This window comes from Podarcis tiliguerta (assembly GCF_965153285.1).
Source record: "Podarcis tiliguerta genome assembly, chromosome: 5".
Classification (NCBI taxonomy): Eukaryota; Metazoa; Chordata; class Lepidosauria; order Squamata; family Lacertidae; genus Podarcis; species Podarcis tiliguerta.
In genome coordinates, this window is record NC_139538.1 from 65,365,247 (window position 1) to 65,382,082 (window position 16,836).

At 39.4% G+C, this 16,836-nt stretch overlaps 1 protein-coding gene across 17 annotated transcripts in view; it reads right to left on the minus strand.

The window, feature by feature from the left end:
• Window positions 1-16,836, minus strand: part of PCDH15 (protocadherin related 15) — a 609,044-nt gene that overhangs the window by 389,645 nt on the left and 202,563 nt on the right. For 16 of the 17 annotated variants that reach the window (XM_083441352.1, XM_083441358.1, XM_083441371.1 and 13 more), the window contains one exon: window positions 5,502-5,535. The exons of the other annotated variant lie outside the window; for it this stretch is intronic. The gene's annotated coding sequence lies outside the window, so the exon portion shown is untranslated. The remainder of the gene's footprint in view (window positions 1-5,501; window positions 5,536-16,836) is intronic. 17 annotated transcript variants of the gene reach the window in all.

Below are 16,836 nucleotides of genomic sequence, written 5' to 3' on the forward strand. Positions count from 1 at the left end.
CAGGAGCCACTGACACCCATGTAAGCAGCTCCTCTCCTCTCCCGCTTTGCTCTGTTAAAGCAAGCAAGCTCTCGTTCTCTCCCTCCTCAGCTTGCTGAAAAGTTTTGCTGCTTTTCAGCAAGCTGAGTGGGGCGGAGGGAGGGAGGGAAAGAGAGCACAGTTCCTTTAAAGCAGCCAACTGGACAGGAGCCGCTTACACCCATGTAAACGGCTCCTCTCCTGCTTTGCTGCTTCAAAGCGAGCCACGGAGGAGGGAAGGAAGGGGAACCATGGATCCTCTGCTCACGACTGCAGCAGGACCTCCCCGCCATCCATTAGGCATTTGCTCCATAAGATGCACAGAAATTTCCCCTTACTTTTTAGGAGGAAAAAAGTGTGTCTTATGGAGCGAAAAATACGGTAAGTTCGTAACCCGAGGTACCACTGTAGTGTTCGGGTCATGGGAAGTAATATTTTATCCTACCTTGGTCAGTTCAGACCTGGAGTACTGTGCCCACTTCTGGGTACCACAATTTAAGAAGGATATTAACAAGCTGGAACATGTGGACAGGAAGACGACCGAGATAATCAAGGTTTTGGAAACCAGGATGTATGAAGAATGGTTAAGAGAAATGGGTATGTTTAGCCTGGTAAAGAGAAAACTGAGAGGAGATTTGATAGCCATCTTTGAATATCTAAAAGGCTGTCACATGGAAGATGGAGCAAACTTGTTTTCTCCCTCCTGAGGCTAAGACCAGAATCAATGGATTCAAGTTCCACGAAAGGAGATTCCAACTAAATTTCAGTAAGAACTTTCTGATGGGAAGAGCTATTAAACAGTGGAATGGACTCCCCTGGAAGGTGGTGGCGTCTCCTTCCTTGGAGGTTTTTAAGCAGAGGTTGGATGGCCATCTGTCAGGGATGCTTTGGTTGAGATTCCTGCATTGTAGGGTGCTGGACTAAATGACCTTCAAGGTCCCTTCTAATTCTATGACACTGTAATAGGAAGCCAAAGCAGCAAATGATTTCACACTGCCCAGATGTGAGCTGATTTCACTCTCTGTTTTTTAATACAGCATATTGGCTTCATCTTAACACCTATTATAGCTTCCTTGTCTCTGAAGTAACACATATAAATGCACAGTAACATTCCTTAAACAACCTGTTTAAGAGAGCAAAGAGGTCTCTAAATAAACAGTGCTCTGATCGTTCTAAAATATTATGTCTTCCTAACACATTTGCGAAGCAGTGTGTCACTGCCTCTTCTACGTTTTCTTAAATGAAATTTGAAGTCTGCTAAATTAAAAGTCGGCATCAAAGCAATGTAACGTGTAGGAACAAATCACTCTTTCTATGAAGTAAAAAAAAAAATCTAGAAGTTATCTAAGGATGAGTGAAAACAATGGCAGAAAGTAATGGCAGATAGCAGTTTCATGAAGATTGGTAATATAAACAATGCACAATCTGTGGAGGTTGAACTAACAGGCAATCCCTATCTAAGGAATCCTTCATTTTGTGGCTACTGAGAATGCAAAGTCTTCATTGGATATTTTTTTGTGGTACATGCTGGTACCTCCCTCTTGTTTCACAGTACGCTCCCCTTTACTATATAGCATTTGAGTTTTCTATTAGTACATAAATTTTTATTTTATTAAAAGAAGTGATTGCAAAATAAATTGTTCTTCTGATAGGTTGTTTGGTAGGCTGTGTTGTTTCACCTCTTTCTTTAGCGGGATCTAGCATAGCATAGCTCTTGAAGCACAAGTGTTTTGCATGCTTGTTGGTATTTAAGCAAGCACAATATTTTTTACATGTGGGAGCAGTCAAATAGAGGTGTCTGCAAATTAGATCCTTCAAGTGAAACAATAGTGAAGTATGTGAATATATGTACGTTTCATATGTTGAGCAGACAACATCTAGGACTTGGACTGATAGCTCAGTTGGTAGAGCATAAGACTCTTAATCTTAGGGTCAAGGGTTCGAGCCCCACATTGAGCAAAAATATTCCTGTACTGCAAGGGGTTGGACTAGATGACTCTCGTGGTCTCTTCCCACACTACAATTCTATGATTCTATGTCAGGAAAGGGTGCATTATGTCATCATCACTTCCAGTTTTTCTGTCTTCTTTCTGGCATCCCTATGTCAGCAATGTTGGCATTAAACCAACAGAACAAGGCAAGAGATTGCCAGGAACCTCTGAAATATGTGGTTAAAATGAACTCATTTGGAAATAATGGAAATATTTCATTAATACTTGATTGAACAGCTTATGGGATTAATCTTTTTTTGTCTTAAAGTGGATTTTTTTTATATAATTCCACACTTTTCTCCTGTACTAATAGTTTGAGCTATGACCATTTATGAAGGAGAGATAAGTCTCTGACGTCCTCTGCATTCTACAGTGAGAATAAAATTAAAAATGGGAAAGGAAACAATTGTTCAAATTAAAGCAGAATAGAACAAGTCATTTCTTAAAGAGGTATGAGAACCAAAGGGTAAAGCATTTACTGAAGTCATGGCACTAAACTTTAAAATACCCCACAGACTGGATTACTTTAATTCCCACTTAGTAAAGTTTACATAAAGGCTTCCCTGCCAAATGCAATGGACTTATAAGTGTGTTTGTTTATGGGTTTGAATAATGCATTGTCTGTGTTGTTGTTAAATTGATTTTTAGAAAGTGTTGTTTAAAAGTGCTAATCTTTAAAGGACACAGCATTTGGTATTGGCTTTAGCTGCCTCTTTTTATCTCTTCCTTCAACCTTTTTTATTTCTTGCATTCAAAGTCCATTTATCCTTCAGTGAAGTCAGAGTAACATCTTAGTTTCCTACCCATTCTGTGAGCTGGTTAAGCTAAGGGACAGTGACTAGCTCAAGGCTATCCAATATGCTTTCTAGTGAACTGGAGAAGTGAGCTGAGATTTCCTACATCCAAGCCCATTCCCAACAGTGATCTCCAAATAATGGGGTATTAAGAGAAATTTAATAACCATGCTGAGTGCATCCATCACTCTGTGCAGAGACTACCTGTAGCATTGACACTGCCCCCTTGCCATGGTATGATCAGTGATGTCATCTTAAGGGAGGAAGCAAACAGTGTGATTCCCTTATGCAGCCTTTACAACAAAAGAGAGGCTCAGAGAATCCTGGTGTTACCATTGCCCAGAAACCACAAGCTTCCTGAGTGAATGGGGAAAGGATAATATAACTGACTGATTGGGCAAAAGGCAAGACTTGCACAACAGCACAATCTTAACTGTGCCATTCTTCTGTTGGAAGTAGGACACACACCCTGTGTTTTTGCAGCTGACTCTCTGGAAATCAGATCTGGGGTAGTGGATTTTGCTATTGGTGTGTTTAAGCCAGTTCAGCACACAGCCCGAGGGCCACATGCAGCCCTTGATGCCTTTTTGGCAGCCCTCAGAAACCTCTGACCTCCCACACAACAAGGTTCCATGTCAAAGTATTCTTGTGGCCCACTTAGTATGAAAAGTTGGACTGGCTTGGTTAAGCAGTCTGCTTCAATCTGTGGCCAATTTGTATGCTCGTAAATAAACTCAAATATTACAAAGTATCTAGCAATCACTTCATCCAAAGGAAAGAGTGGTTTACAACAGTTATACATATTATTAAAAATACCACCCAAATATTTAAAATCAGAGCTCAGTTAAAAACATGTATTCTTAATTTGGTGTATTCTTCATTGCTTGTATAAACCTGATGGATTGGAAGCATTTTCAGCAGGTGTTTAAAGGTTGAAACAGGAGGCACCTGCTGATTCTTTATTGGCAGAGAATTCCACAAGACATGCCAATGTCACTAAAGGCTTGTTGTCTTGTTGCGGATAAATGAGCCTAACCAACTGAGAAAATGACTAGCAACACGCCTGCAGACAATCTCAGTGATCAAGCTGGGATACAAGGCTTTAGGCAACCTAAGACACCCTGGACCTAACGTCTTCAGGGCTTTGTAAATTAAAATAGGACATTGATCATGGCTCAGTAGTAAATGGAAAGCCAGTACAGATGTTTTAATAATGGTGTCAAATATTGTCGGCGATCAGCAGTCTGGCTGCCACTTTGCGTGGACAGGCGGAGTCCCCAGGTCCCGAGCGACCCCCCCCCCCGTCATGTGGAATAACGACTCAAGACAACGTGCTATGGGATTAAATTGGCCACAACTTTAGTAAATTTCAAATGTGGGTAGACCTTGGCTCAGGCATTGGGCGTTCTCCCTCCCCAGTCCCCAGCCGGGGATGTAGGGAGCATCAGGGTTATCCAGTGTTTGTGTGGGGGATGGGCTGGCTCTGGAGAACATGTGAGGATTCCCAGGTAAGATCCTCCCCATATTGTGTGGGCAGGTAATCCCTCCCCCACCTGGCCTGATCTCTTTGGCAACGCTTCCCTCAGGTGGGATTGGACAACTGACTGGGGTAGGCGGAGACCTCCAGGTATCCCACCTGAGGGAAGGCAAAGCCAAGCCTATGCTGAATGGAGCCGCTCCAGATCCAGGGGCTGCGCGCGTCCACGCAACGGTTGCCCCCCCCCCCCCGTTTTATGCGGGGAGCGGTCATTCTGCATCGGCTGGAGTTTCTGAACCAGGCCCAAGGCAGTCTCACACTGCAGTAATCCAGCCTTGGAGTTATCAAAGCGTTGACTACAGTGGCAAATCCGACAAGGCTAGTAAAAGGCACTGCTTTTCTTTAGTGTAAACTGTGTCTAACACCAACGTTTGTGTGGTGCAAAATGTCTAAGTTCTCTCACAGATTTGCTTTCTTGTTCATCAACATAAATTATGGGAGAGGGGATTACTGGTTTTGTTCTTGTATTATGTATTTTGTGTTTTTATTTTGTATTTTTATGCTGTGAACCACTCTGATATCTTTGGATGAAGGGCAGTAAAACTAACTAAACAAATATTATAGAAAAATACTCTTTCACAAAAATGGCTCTTTCACCAGCTCTTCATTCTTAGCTCTGGATAGCCTTGGGCCCGGAGGTGCACACATCCATACTAAGTCATGGTTTGGCTTAGTGTTATGTGTAGACACAGCCAAAGTAACTAAACAGGTAGAATTAAGAACACTGAACTGAAGTTCCCCTTGAGGTGTCCATATCCATTTCACTCACTGAATTTTTAAAAACCTTTCAGGACCTGAACTTCCCTGCACTCCACCGCAACGAAAAGCTGTGTGTTTAAATAATGTAGGTTTTATCATTCATCTAAAGATTCATATTCAGCATTCATCTGTACCACAATCCTTACAAATCCATTGAATCTACATACATGCAAGTTAAATAAAAATGTGACATATAAAGGTCAAACATGTATAGAAAATGGACCATTAGGGACAGTGCAGGAATCAGCCAAGAAAATGTGGTACAATGAGCATACAATAGTTATTTCTACACTGTGCCATTAAAAAACCCATAAAATGATTAATTTGGGGGAATTGGGAAAACATATTGTAAAATTTAACTTTGCCTATAGCATTTCTATATTAAAAGAAAATAAACTGTACCTTATTTGCATTTCTTCACCAGAGCTCTGATGGCCTGAAAACAAGAAATACATGTGTTTTTAAGTCTTTTGTTTACATTTTTATGTACTAGCTAAAATATATATAAATCTGCTTATTACTACCGCTGTTTACAGTTTATTACAGTAAAGTTTTACTCTGTCTCCTAGGGCCAGAATTGGTTTGCAAAATAAATAAATAAATAAATATAATGTCTTGGAAGATATTTTACACCCACATAGTGGATGCTTTAATAAGATAAATAATATGGAGATGATGCTCGAGGCATTCCTTCAGACAGTCTGCATATTCTAAGCAAGCATTTGTCAATTAAGGATCCAGACAACTAATGCAAGATTAATGCATCAGACACAAAGATATACACAACATGCATAAAACTCAGAAGCAGTTTCAGCCCTTCAGGGCTTTTACTTCCTTACAAATCTCTTAGGACAAAATGTATTCACATCTGCAGTTCATACATTTGCATTTCTTCAATATTGTTTAGTCATATTAAAAAAGAGAATTTACATCCAGATTGAATTTGTCTCTTCCTTCATCCCATTACAAAAAACACCCTGGAGTATGCCAATAATACAGCTAATTCTTGATAGCATTCAAGACTAATTCACATTTGCATGCACATGTATGAAATATCTCCTCTGAAAAGTATTGTGTCTGAAGTGATGCAAGAGTTCTGCTTGCGATGTGTGCTATGCAATTGCTGTTTTCATCATTCAACGAGGATGTCACAAAGGCCACAGTGTTCATGCTGGGTATTTTAGACTCTGGACCTTATGAGAAGGATGGCCTTTTATATGATCACTATCTTCAAAATGTGGTAAGAGAATCCTTGACTGAACAAAATTCTATACAGTGGTACCTCCGGTTGTGCACAGGATTCGGTCCGGAGCTCCATTCGGATCCTGAGGTGGGCGTATTTGGAGGTGCCACTTAGGTGCATGCGCACAGCACGGTTTAGTGTTTCTGCGCATGCGCACGGGGAGAAACCCGGAAAAATACTTTCAGGTTTGCTGCCTGCATATCCCAAAGGATACGTAACCGGAGGTGAACATAAGCAGAGGTACTAGATGGGCCTTTAGTCTGATACAGCAGGAATCTTCTTACACTACCACAGAATATGATTAGAAACATTACAATCCCTCCAAACAAATTAACAGTATTTACATAATTGACAAAGTCTTGGGATGCTGGAAGGATGGAACCACTGCAGCATTTTCAAATGACTCTTAAAGAATAAAGGCATTCCCGCTTGCAACATGTGCTCATTGAATGCAGCTCTCCTGCCACACATTTGCAGAAACTCTCAACAGAACAAATGTACACATAATTAAGAATTGTGTTTAGCGCATAGGAAGTCTATGTGCACATATATGCTACCATACAGAGTTCCAGACACACTTGCTACTGACTGTCCAAGTTTCTGCCTCTTGTTCTGGTGTCACATGAGAGTGAACAACACTAAACAGAGCTATTCAATGATGTCAAGATACCACCTTAGTACCCCTCTTGCTGTTTAGAAGGTAACTCATTTGTCTTCACCTGGTGGGTCACAACCCACTAATGGGTCATGGTCTGATCTAGTGTGGGCTTCAACTACAACTATACAAACATTTGATTAAAATAATGTGAGAATGGGTCCCCAGTGCTTGCTTCAGTTAAAGTTGGTTCCCAGGTCTGGGAAGTTTGAAGGTTATTGCAACAGATAATTTATTTTGAAAACGTTCTGTCCTGATTGGACTGAATTTTCACAATTCTTTTCAGTGCTTGTGCATTGAAATTAATTGAATAATTCTGATGTTCATGTGAGGTAGGTATGAATTGATTTGTTACTCCTATCTTGCCAACAAAATGACAAGGCCGTCACAGTCGTGGCTTTTAATTGGAGTCACTGGAGTCATTTATTGCATTATGCAATCCATTCAGTCAAACATTACTGTCATTAAGCTACAGGTACAATATCATATAGATTCTTTCACATCGATTGCAACAAAGAGAAAACTGCTCTACAGAATCACTTAGTGATAATTGGTTAACCAGCCATTTCAACTAAAACTACTTTTTATGGCAGTGTCAACTCTGACACTCAGGAGACTCCAGATTTTCTGTTTACACTGTGTTCAGTGTGGTTTTGTGCTCAGGTATAAATTCATTTTCAAATGAGCTATATTTGCAGGCACTGTACTCAATTTTTGAACTTTTTAGATCACAGGGTGGTTCACAAGCCTGAATTAAGTGTGATTTAGAATTACTTAAAATAAGTAAATACAATATCTTACTAACACCATGAAATGAGTAAGCTGGAGGATGTTGCGATTGGGTTTAACCTATGCCCCTCATTGTCAGATTGTTCACCTAGAATGATGCAAAAAGCCCCACACCAATAAAATAAGTTGCGTTTTTAAAAAAAAAATGGACAAAACACAGATATAGAACAAAATAAACTAACAAAATCTAATGCATGATTACTTGAGTGGCTCTTCCCATTGGTAGACCAGCTCTCAGAAAATGAATTGTGGGAAATAACTGTCTTCGTTCCTGAAGGATGTTGACATTTCTGGTAATCAGTTTGAAAGATAAAAAATCCAAAGCAAACAACTCAGCCGTTACAGGCACCAAGGGGAGAAATGTGTTTCTTTTTCTTAAATGCTATATATATTGAGAGGTGTATACACACACACACCCCAGAATGGCTGCATATAATATGCTTTGGAGGCAGTTGTTAATTCAGTTTTACTAAAATGGACTATAAAAGACTTCATCCTAGCTTTGGTTTTACTGAATATTTCACTTACATTTTTCTCCCAAATATTTTATCCCACAGTAGAAAATAAAAATATATAAAATCTATCTTCATGCTTAACAATAGCAAGCAAGAGTCCTTAATACTTGGAATGTTTAGCCCAGGTCAAAATCCCCACTCTGCTGTGAAACTCGGCATAATTTACCTCAGGGGTTTTTGTGTGAATATAAAATAGGGTGGAGAGAGAACCTTGCACACCGCACTGAGCTCCTTTAGGGAAGGGTGGTGTGGTAACCCATAGGTTTGGAAAGAGTACTCACTGTGTGGGGAAAGCCTACTCTAATACCAGGAAGCAGCAGGAGTGAGGATAACTTCAACAGTTGTATTTGTTGGTGAACAACAGAACAACAGCTCAGCATAGCAGCTAGGACTTGTTACACAAACAAAACTAAGGTTCCAGCTTGTTCTCAGCAAGCTATGGAGGAAAACACACCCGGAGACGGGATGAAATTTTCAATTTCAGAGTAGGCCGTATTTACTACCAGTGGAATATGAATAAGTAAACAAACAAACAAACATTACATTTCCCCAAACCGGAATGCCCAAACCCAAAAATTATGAATTTTTAACTAGAGATATAAAGGAGTACTTCTTAATTCTGGCAAATTGTTCTTGAACATGTTCTCATTATTTTAACAGTTTGCATTGAATATATGCTATTTCTAGTCAATATGTTTTCAAAATTTCTCGAGCAATTTGTAGATATTCTTACATTTGGTATGTTGCCAGGTTCTTGTTGCTGCCATGTGCGACAACAAGCTGCAATCAGCAAAATACAAAACAGAAGCGAAGAAAAACAACAAACATACCGAAGACGTTGAACAAAAAAAGAATCTAGGTTCAGATAGTTTAATTAGACTTTGCTTAATTTGTTTAGGCTGCATTGACTCCAGAAAACTAGCTAAATGAATTAAGTGAAGTCAATCTAATTAAGCAAATTTCAGCATTGTCAAAACAAGACAATTGAAGTAAATGTCAATTTCTGAGCATGCATTTCTGATGGTGTGAGGCTTGAAATTTAACCAGTTAGCAATGATAATCCACAGTAGCTTCTTTCTTCCCGGACACCTAAAGCTGGCAAACACTTAACACCGTGAAAAGCACAGGATACATTATAAATATTGGTTGAAATGCAATGGGTGCCCTTGTCCTCACAGGAGGGCTTCTGATCCTGCAGATCAGAGAAGGGGATGCCATTTTTGCCAGTTCTCTGTCTCCCTAGCACACCATGAAGATCAGCTCCAGAGACTTGAGGCTCCCTACAGAATGGAGTAGAAGGTGACATCAGTAAAAATATCACCTCCTACTCTCCAGTTCTTGGATGCATACCCTGAATGAATAGCCCTTTGTGAGTGAAAGGGTCCAATTGGATTATATCCCTAAATTAGGCAAAAGTTGTTGCTTAATCTAAAACCAAACATTCAGTAGGGCAGTACTATTAAAGATAACTGGGTAATTATCCCAACTGCAATATGATGCTCAATTCAGAGAAAAGGGGTAGCTGTGTACCACCTCCAGTTTCAGAGGGAGCACAATTGCTAGGGAGATTGCTGTGGCGCTCAGGGTCTACTTGCAAGCTTTCCTCGGGCACATTATTTGTCACTCTGAGAATAAGATACTGGCCTAAATGGACCTTTGTTCCTATCCAGCAGGACTCTTATGGATAATGGCTTTCATGCTAGGCGCAGGGTGTTAGGGCAAGGACCCATAGGAAGGGAGAGTAAGCTATAGCAGGTTTAAATAGCTCTCCACACTAGCTACTGGGAGCCCTCTCCTGAATCGCTCTAGTCTCAAAGACTCCAGTGTGCATTGCTTTCCTGTTTTTAAGCATTGGTCTATAGAGTTTGGAAGCCTGAAGCCCTGTGCCATGTGCTCCAGTTGTAGAGTGCAATATCACAGGAGCAAGCTATTCGTCTTCAGAGTCCTTTTAGGTTTAACTCTAGTATCATCAATACTAGAGACAGGAGATGTAATAAAAATATTAGTTTCATTATAATGAAAGGCACCCTATGGAAAAAAGAAACTGTGGAAAAACTCTCTTCCCTAAAGTCATGCATGCTTATATTTGTTACCCCTGATATCTTTTTCAGAATTTGAACTGACAACCCTGTAATATAAGTTCTCTCTCCAACTATAAAATGTATTCACATAAGTGAAGCACACCATGTTTCAGGAGACAAAGACAAGGAAATATAAAACAAACCAAAGAAAGTGGGAAAACGCGGCAGTATTTTTGCCTTTGTTTTAATTTTGAAGACAGCATGTAACCTGCTTTTATTAAAGAAATTTAACATCAATGCCTCTGAGATGCTTTTGTTTTGAACGATGGGAAAGCCTGTGAAAAGCCTGCATTTTTCAAGTGTGGCTAGGTTTAAACCTTTTTAACTGAATATTTGTGCATGTAAAACTTGTAAAACCATGTAACTTGCTGCACATTCTTCATTTCTAAGGAGCTTTATCAAGCCCGGGCAGCAGGGCACAGTGGAGGCTCATCTTGTCTGAAAGTACATGATGTAGAGTTTAGTCACAGAGCCCCAACCCACAAGCCCATCAAAGTGGAAGATTTTGATTAAGTTTAGAATAGCAGGCATGGGTGATGGTTGCAGATTGTTCTTCCCATGAAAGAGCATTTTGCTCTCTTAGATGCAAGCTGCAAGCTGAACCCTGTGTCAGAGGCGGCTTTAGAGAAGTGTGACTGGTTTGGCCACATTGGATGCCACAACAATGCTGTAGAAGAGAGTGCAAGAGACAGGGGATGCCGACTTTTAGCGTCACACAGAGTACTGCCAAACTTTGAGAGCCCAAAGTCCACCTCTGCCATTGTTGCACTTGCTTGATTCAATTTTTATCAAAGGACTTTGGCTTGCAGGTCAAGCAGAAAACATCTAAATGAGTAAATAACTGGTCAAGTTACATCTATCAGATTGGAATTAAAGAACCTTTTAATGAGGGTGAAAGAGGAGAGCGCAAAATACGGTTTGAAGCTCAACATCAAAAAAACATAGATCATGGCCACTGGTCCCATCACATCCTGGCAAATAGAGGGGCAAGAAATGGAGGTAGTGAGAGATTTTACTTTCTTGGGCTCCATGATCACTGCAGATGGTGACAGCAGCCACAAAATTAAAAGACACCTGCTTCTCGGTAGAAAAGCAATGACAAACTTAGACAGCATCTTAAAAAACAGAAACATCACCTTGCCAACAAAGGTCCGTATAGTTAAAGCCATGGTTTTCCCAGTAGTGATGTATGGAAGTGAGAGCTGGACCATAAAGAAGGCTTCTCCCTGAAGAATTGATGCTTTTGAATGATGGTCTGGAGGAGACTCTTGAGAGTCCCATGGACTGCAAGAAGAACAAACCTATCCATTCTTAAGGAAATCAGCCCTGAGTGCTCACCAGAAGGACAGGTCATGAAGCTGAGGCTCCAAAATTTGGCCACCTCATGAGAAGAGAAGACTCCCTGGAAAAGACCCTGATGTTAGGAAAGATGGAAGGCACAAGGAGAAGGGGACGACAGAGGACGAGATGGTTGGATAGTGTTCTCGAAGCTACCAGCATGAGTTTGACCAAACTGCGGGAGGCAGTGAAAGACAGGAGTGCCTGGCGTGTTCTGGTCCATGGGGCCACAAAGAGTCATACACAACTAAACGACTAAACAACAACAAATTGTATTATGTCATGTGAAAAAGAGAGTAGTGCATTATCAAAGGGTAGGAATTTTAGGGAGCAATCCTACTCTCAACCCGCCTGCAAGCCCAGTGGGTTTTAATGGAGTGAATGGCAACTGGGACGGAAAGTGGAAGCAGGCAGATTGCTGTGCAAGACTGAAACTGGAACAGTGATCAGCTTTCTTTTGGGGTCCAATGCAGTCATCTGCCCTACTGTGCCTGATACAATCAGCCCTAGAAAAGTCAATTTCTGCTGGCTCCTAGTGATGGTGATCCCACTTGTGGCATTACCACCTACATTTTCAGCAGGTGGAAAAGAGAGCTCTACACTACAGTTGTTACATGGGTCTCTCACTCTGCAGCTGGAGGTACATCAGATCTGGATAGGGGGATTCCTTTACCCAATCCACCTCACCACATATGTCAAAAGGAGCTTGGATGGCTCTGTTAGATAGCAATGTATAATACATTTAACACAGCAAATGTCTCAGCTGATATACTGTAAAACTGTTCAGTAGCAACTGACCAAAAACCTCTAACAAAACTGATGTCTCATTATGACTCTAGATGATGTATATATCACTGAAGAAATATTGAATTAACCATGGTAGCTGACAAGTACATTAATATCTTACATGCCTATTAATTTTTTCCTAAGCATTCATTTAATGACCAATCAATATTAAATTACAAAATAGGAACTGTCGAAGCACATTAAAATTTACTGCTTATTGGATATATTTCTACATTTGGATTTTATAGACTAATCTGAAATTATACACACCATATCTGAGTTTAGCCTTCTTCTAAACCTTTACTTAAGTGTTTGTAGATATAGATGTCTGGATATATTCAGCCCAGCAAATATAGCTATTTCAACATCAACAAATGTTCTAGATTTTTGATAGTTTTGAAAATAAGATGAATAATTTTGTCTAAGTCATCAAAATATTTATTTATACATTATTTTCAACTGAAGTAAACAACGACTTCCTAGCCAAAAGTGTTTTGCCCTAGATTAGTGCGTAAATTTTCTTGATTGTGCCTTTGATTTTGCTAGATTAAAACTGATTGCAGCTTGTTAAATTGACAGACTAATTTTCTGCTTTAAAAACAGAAACAACTATTTTGAATGAACTGACACTGTATTTTGCTATATGACATGAAATTAACCATTTCTTTCCCTATGCTGTAAACAGCAGCAGATAATTACATGCTCAAAGGAAGGATTAAGAAGAAACCAAGTGTTCTTTCTCCCTCTCCACTGAAATATATTCCTGTAACCATAAAACTGTGGCATGAGTTCCAAAATCCTAAAGCAAAACACTTTTACTATTTCATTTTACTTGAGCTGTCACCCAGTTAAATAACGCTTGGTGAGTAATCGTATACATTTGGTGAATGCTCAACAAAAAGCCAACTTTTTAGTTAATCAAAGGTTTTTAATCAATCAATGTGGCTGATTGGAACTCTATTGCAGAGGCAGTGTCATCTAGTTTAGTCACTAGGTGGCAATGGACCTCACTGTATCTGGATGGAGCCAGGAGTCTCTTGTTTTGGTTATATAATGAACTTCTTGTCTAGCTTCCTGACATGTGTTCTTTGAGCATTTCATGGCACTTGCCTTGGGGATCACACTACCCACTGAAGTTCCAGGCTCCAACACATTTCATTAGATACAAACAAACAAACAAACAAACCTACAGGCTTTCCCAAAAGGATGAGTTGATCCATGGGCAGAATCATATTTCTTTTGGAAACTGTTTTCATCTATCTTTATAATTTCATTTTTATTGTTGTATATTGCAATGATACTATCTAACGTTTATCCATGTATAAACCTTATGAATAAATAATAATAAAGTTTCCATAGTAGCAGTATTACATGGATATATTTTTACATAACACAATAGCTGAGCGTAAAAACTGCAATGGAATGATGGGTGAGGAAGATAAGCTTCTTGACCAAAGGTCCAAAAGTATTAAGATAATTATTTGATCACAATAAGCACCAAAACAATTCCCACCCCCATGCCAATTTATTATCCACTAAGGAACATGATAAATAAAAACTATACTGCAGTTTCCCAGCTATTACATAGGGCTGAATCAGCTAATCTCTAGACCCACAGCTGGTTTTTCAGCTCTCCAGTCTGAAAAGCCATTATTTACACCTAACTGCTGCTCAACCCCTGGCATAATTCATTCTGCCTGTGCCTGTTCAATATTCAGTCTTGGCTGTGTGGGTGAATTTTGATGGGTTCCCTAGTTTTGCATGTGTCTAAAGATCTATTGGACGTGGGTGGCGCTCTGGGTTAAACCACAGAGCCTAGGACTTGCCGATCAGAAGGTCGGCGGTTCAAAAGCACGTCAAAGTGCAAGTAGATAAATAGGTATCACTCCAATGGGAAGGTAAACAGTGTTTCCGTGCACTGCTCTGGTTCGCCAGAAGCAGCTTAGTCATGCTGGCCACACGACCCGGAAGCTGTATGCCGGCTCCCTCGGCCAATAAAGTGAGATGAGCGCTGCAACCCCAGAGTCGGCCACGACTGGACCCTTTACCTTTACCTTTAAAAATCTATTACCTTAGAGACTCTCCTACTTTCTAGGTTCAATATGCATCCAATCACAGTTGTGACACTCTGCTTAACAGTAGCAGATTCTGAAAGTGTCCATACTCCAGAAACAAACATTTAAGCTAAAATTGGTTCACAGGATTTGGGGGTGTATTTAAATTGAGTTTTGTGTATTTCACTTAAAGTATCCCACCTCCTAAAAGAGAGAAAATGTTATTTTATACCTTTGTTATAGAGATAAATGATCTTGCAAAGACAGAGCTGATAGTTTTAGAATTATATATGTTACTTTTAGGGATGTAAGAAAGCACTGTTTGCATTTCACCCTGTGTTTGTTACATGCAGCAATGTGTCAATTTCACAACAGTCTCTCTCCTGCCAACAACTACACTATTTATCTTTCTGTAGCTAAATTACATAATTTACGTAACTAACATAATTAATTACATAAATTACATTGCCATTATGTTATTCTAACACATTCACTTCATTGCAAAGGAAACAAAATGCAAATAGGGGTGGGGGATTCGTAATCAATTATGTAAGTTATGCAAATTTTTAGTATTCAAGACTCTGCAAAAGAAACTCAGCAAAAGAATATCATATATTCTAGCTTCTATGATTAGTTTAGACATAACTGTTCTTCACATTTGTAATCATTCCCATTAGTGCTGGTTCTCATTATGCTGTGACTTAATATTACTCCATTAAATTTTGTAGTTCTTCATTGTAGTAACAGTTTAAAACATTTATTTTTATATTAATTGTATTCCATTATAATGGTAATTAATAACTAAATTGATTTAATTTAGTAACTGAACTCTAAAGTAACCCCAGAACATCACTCAGTAAAACAATTACATGGTAGAATGAAATTAGATCAGTAATGCAACTTTATGGCCATTCAAGCAAAAAAAACAACCCAACTTATGTAATGGAGCTACTCAAGGAAAAAGTTGTGAAACCTATCAGAATGTGTTTCATAAAAGCCCAAATACCAACCCAACTGAAAATGTTCACCCAGCTTTGAAGTTCTTTTTCTACAATCAACTGATATATAAATTTTATGAAGGTGGGAATAGCTCAGGTGCATTTGTGGATAGCAAATGGTAAATTAAAATACGTTTTTATTGAGCATATTTAGCTGTCTTCCTATCCTTCAATGATATTATGACAACATAGGTTTTCTGGGTAGTATCCAATAAAAATTAAAACAAGACTATAAAACCATCAAAACTAATACAGCAGAAAACTAGTAGCAGAAAATAAAACCAATTTAACAGAGCTCAGAGCAGCACCTAATTGTCATGGATTTTAAAAGTACAAGAATATCCAAAGGATATGAAAACTACTCAAAGGGTTTAATATTGAAAACTCTGAGAAATGCCAAGGTCTCCAACTTTTGCTTAATGGTTCATAACATGGTTATCAGGCTAGCCTCTCTAGGGAGACTTTACACAAACATAAAAGTTCTTCTTTCTTACAACTACTCATCATATCTACCGTATTTTTTGCTCTATAAGGCTCACTTTTTCCCTCCTAAAAAGTAAGGGGAAATGCATGTGCGTCTTATGGAACGAATGCAGGCTTCTTGGCTATCCCAAAAGCCAGAACAGCAAGAGGGATTGCTGCTTTCACTGCGCAGCAATCCATCTTCCTGTTCTGGCTTCTGAGATTCAGAATATTTTTTTCATTGTTTTCCTCCTCTAAAAACTAGGTGCGTCTTGTGGTCTGGTGTGTCTTATAGAGCGAAAAATACGGTAATTTGATGTAGACATCTGGAGAAGGGCATCAGAAGATGCCTTCAAGATCCAAACTGGCATATCTGGTATACTAAAACCAACAAAACTATCACTCTCTCAGCTGAATAATTCAAAACAGAGTGGTGCTTCATTAGCAGGACAGAAAGCAAGATTTAAGTTGCCTGACAGTGTCTTGGGCTGTGTGCAGATTCCTGTTCACTCTGCATCCAGTGAACTCCCACCACTGAGTTGGGAAATGATCCACCCATATTAGCCACAACTCATATCTAACCTGGATCTATCCTGCCTATCTTACAAAACACTGCATTTTGATACATTTATCCCAAATCAGCTTTGATCTGAATTGAGAAGAAGAATAACCTTGCTGTGCTTTAAACCAGCAAATGTGTTTACAGTCTTAGATTCAGGGGATTGAATCTCATTTCTACTAACCCCTCAAGCCCGGAAATGCAATGGTTGTTTATCAATATATTTCAGCAGATTTATATCCTGCCCTTCTCACGAT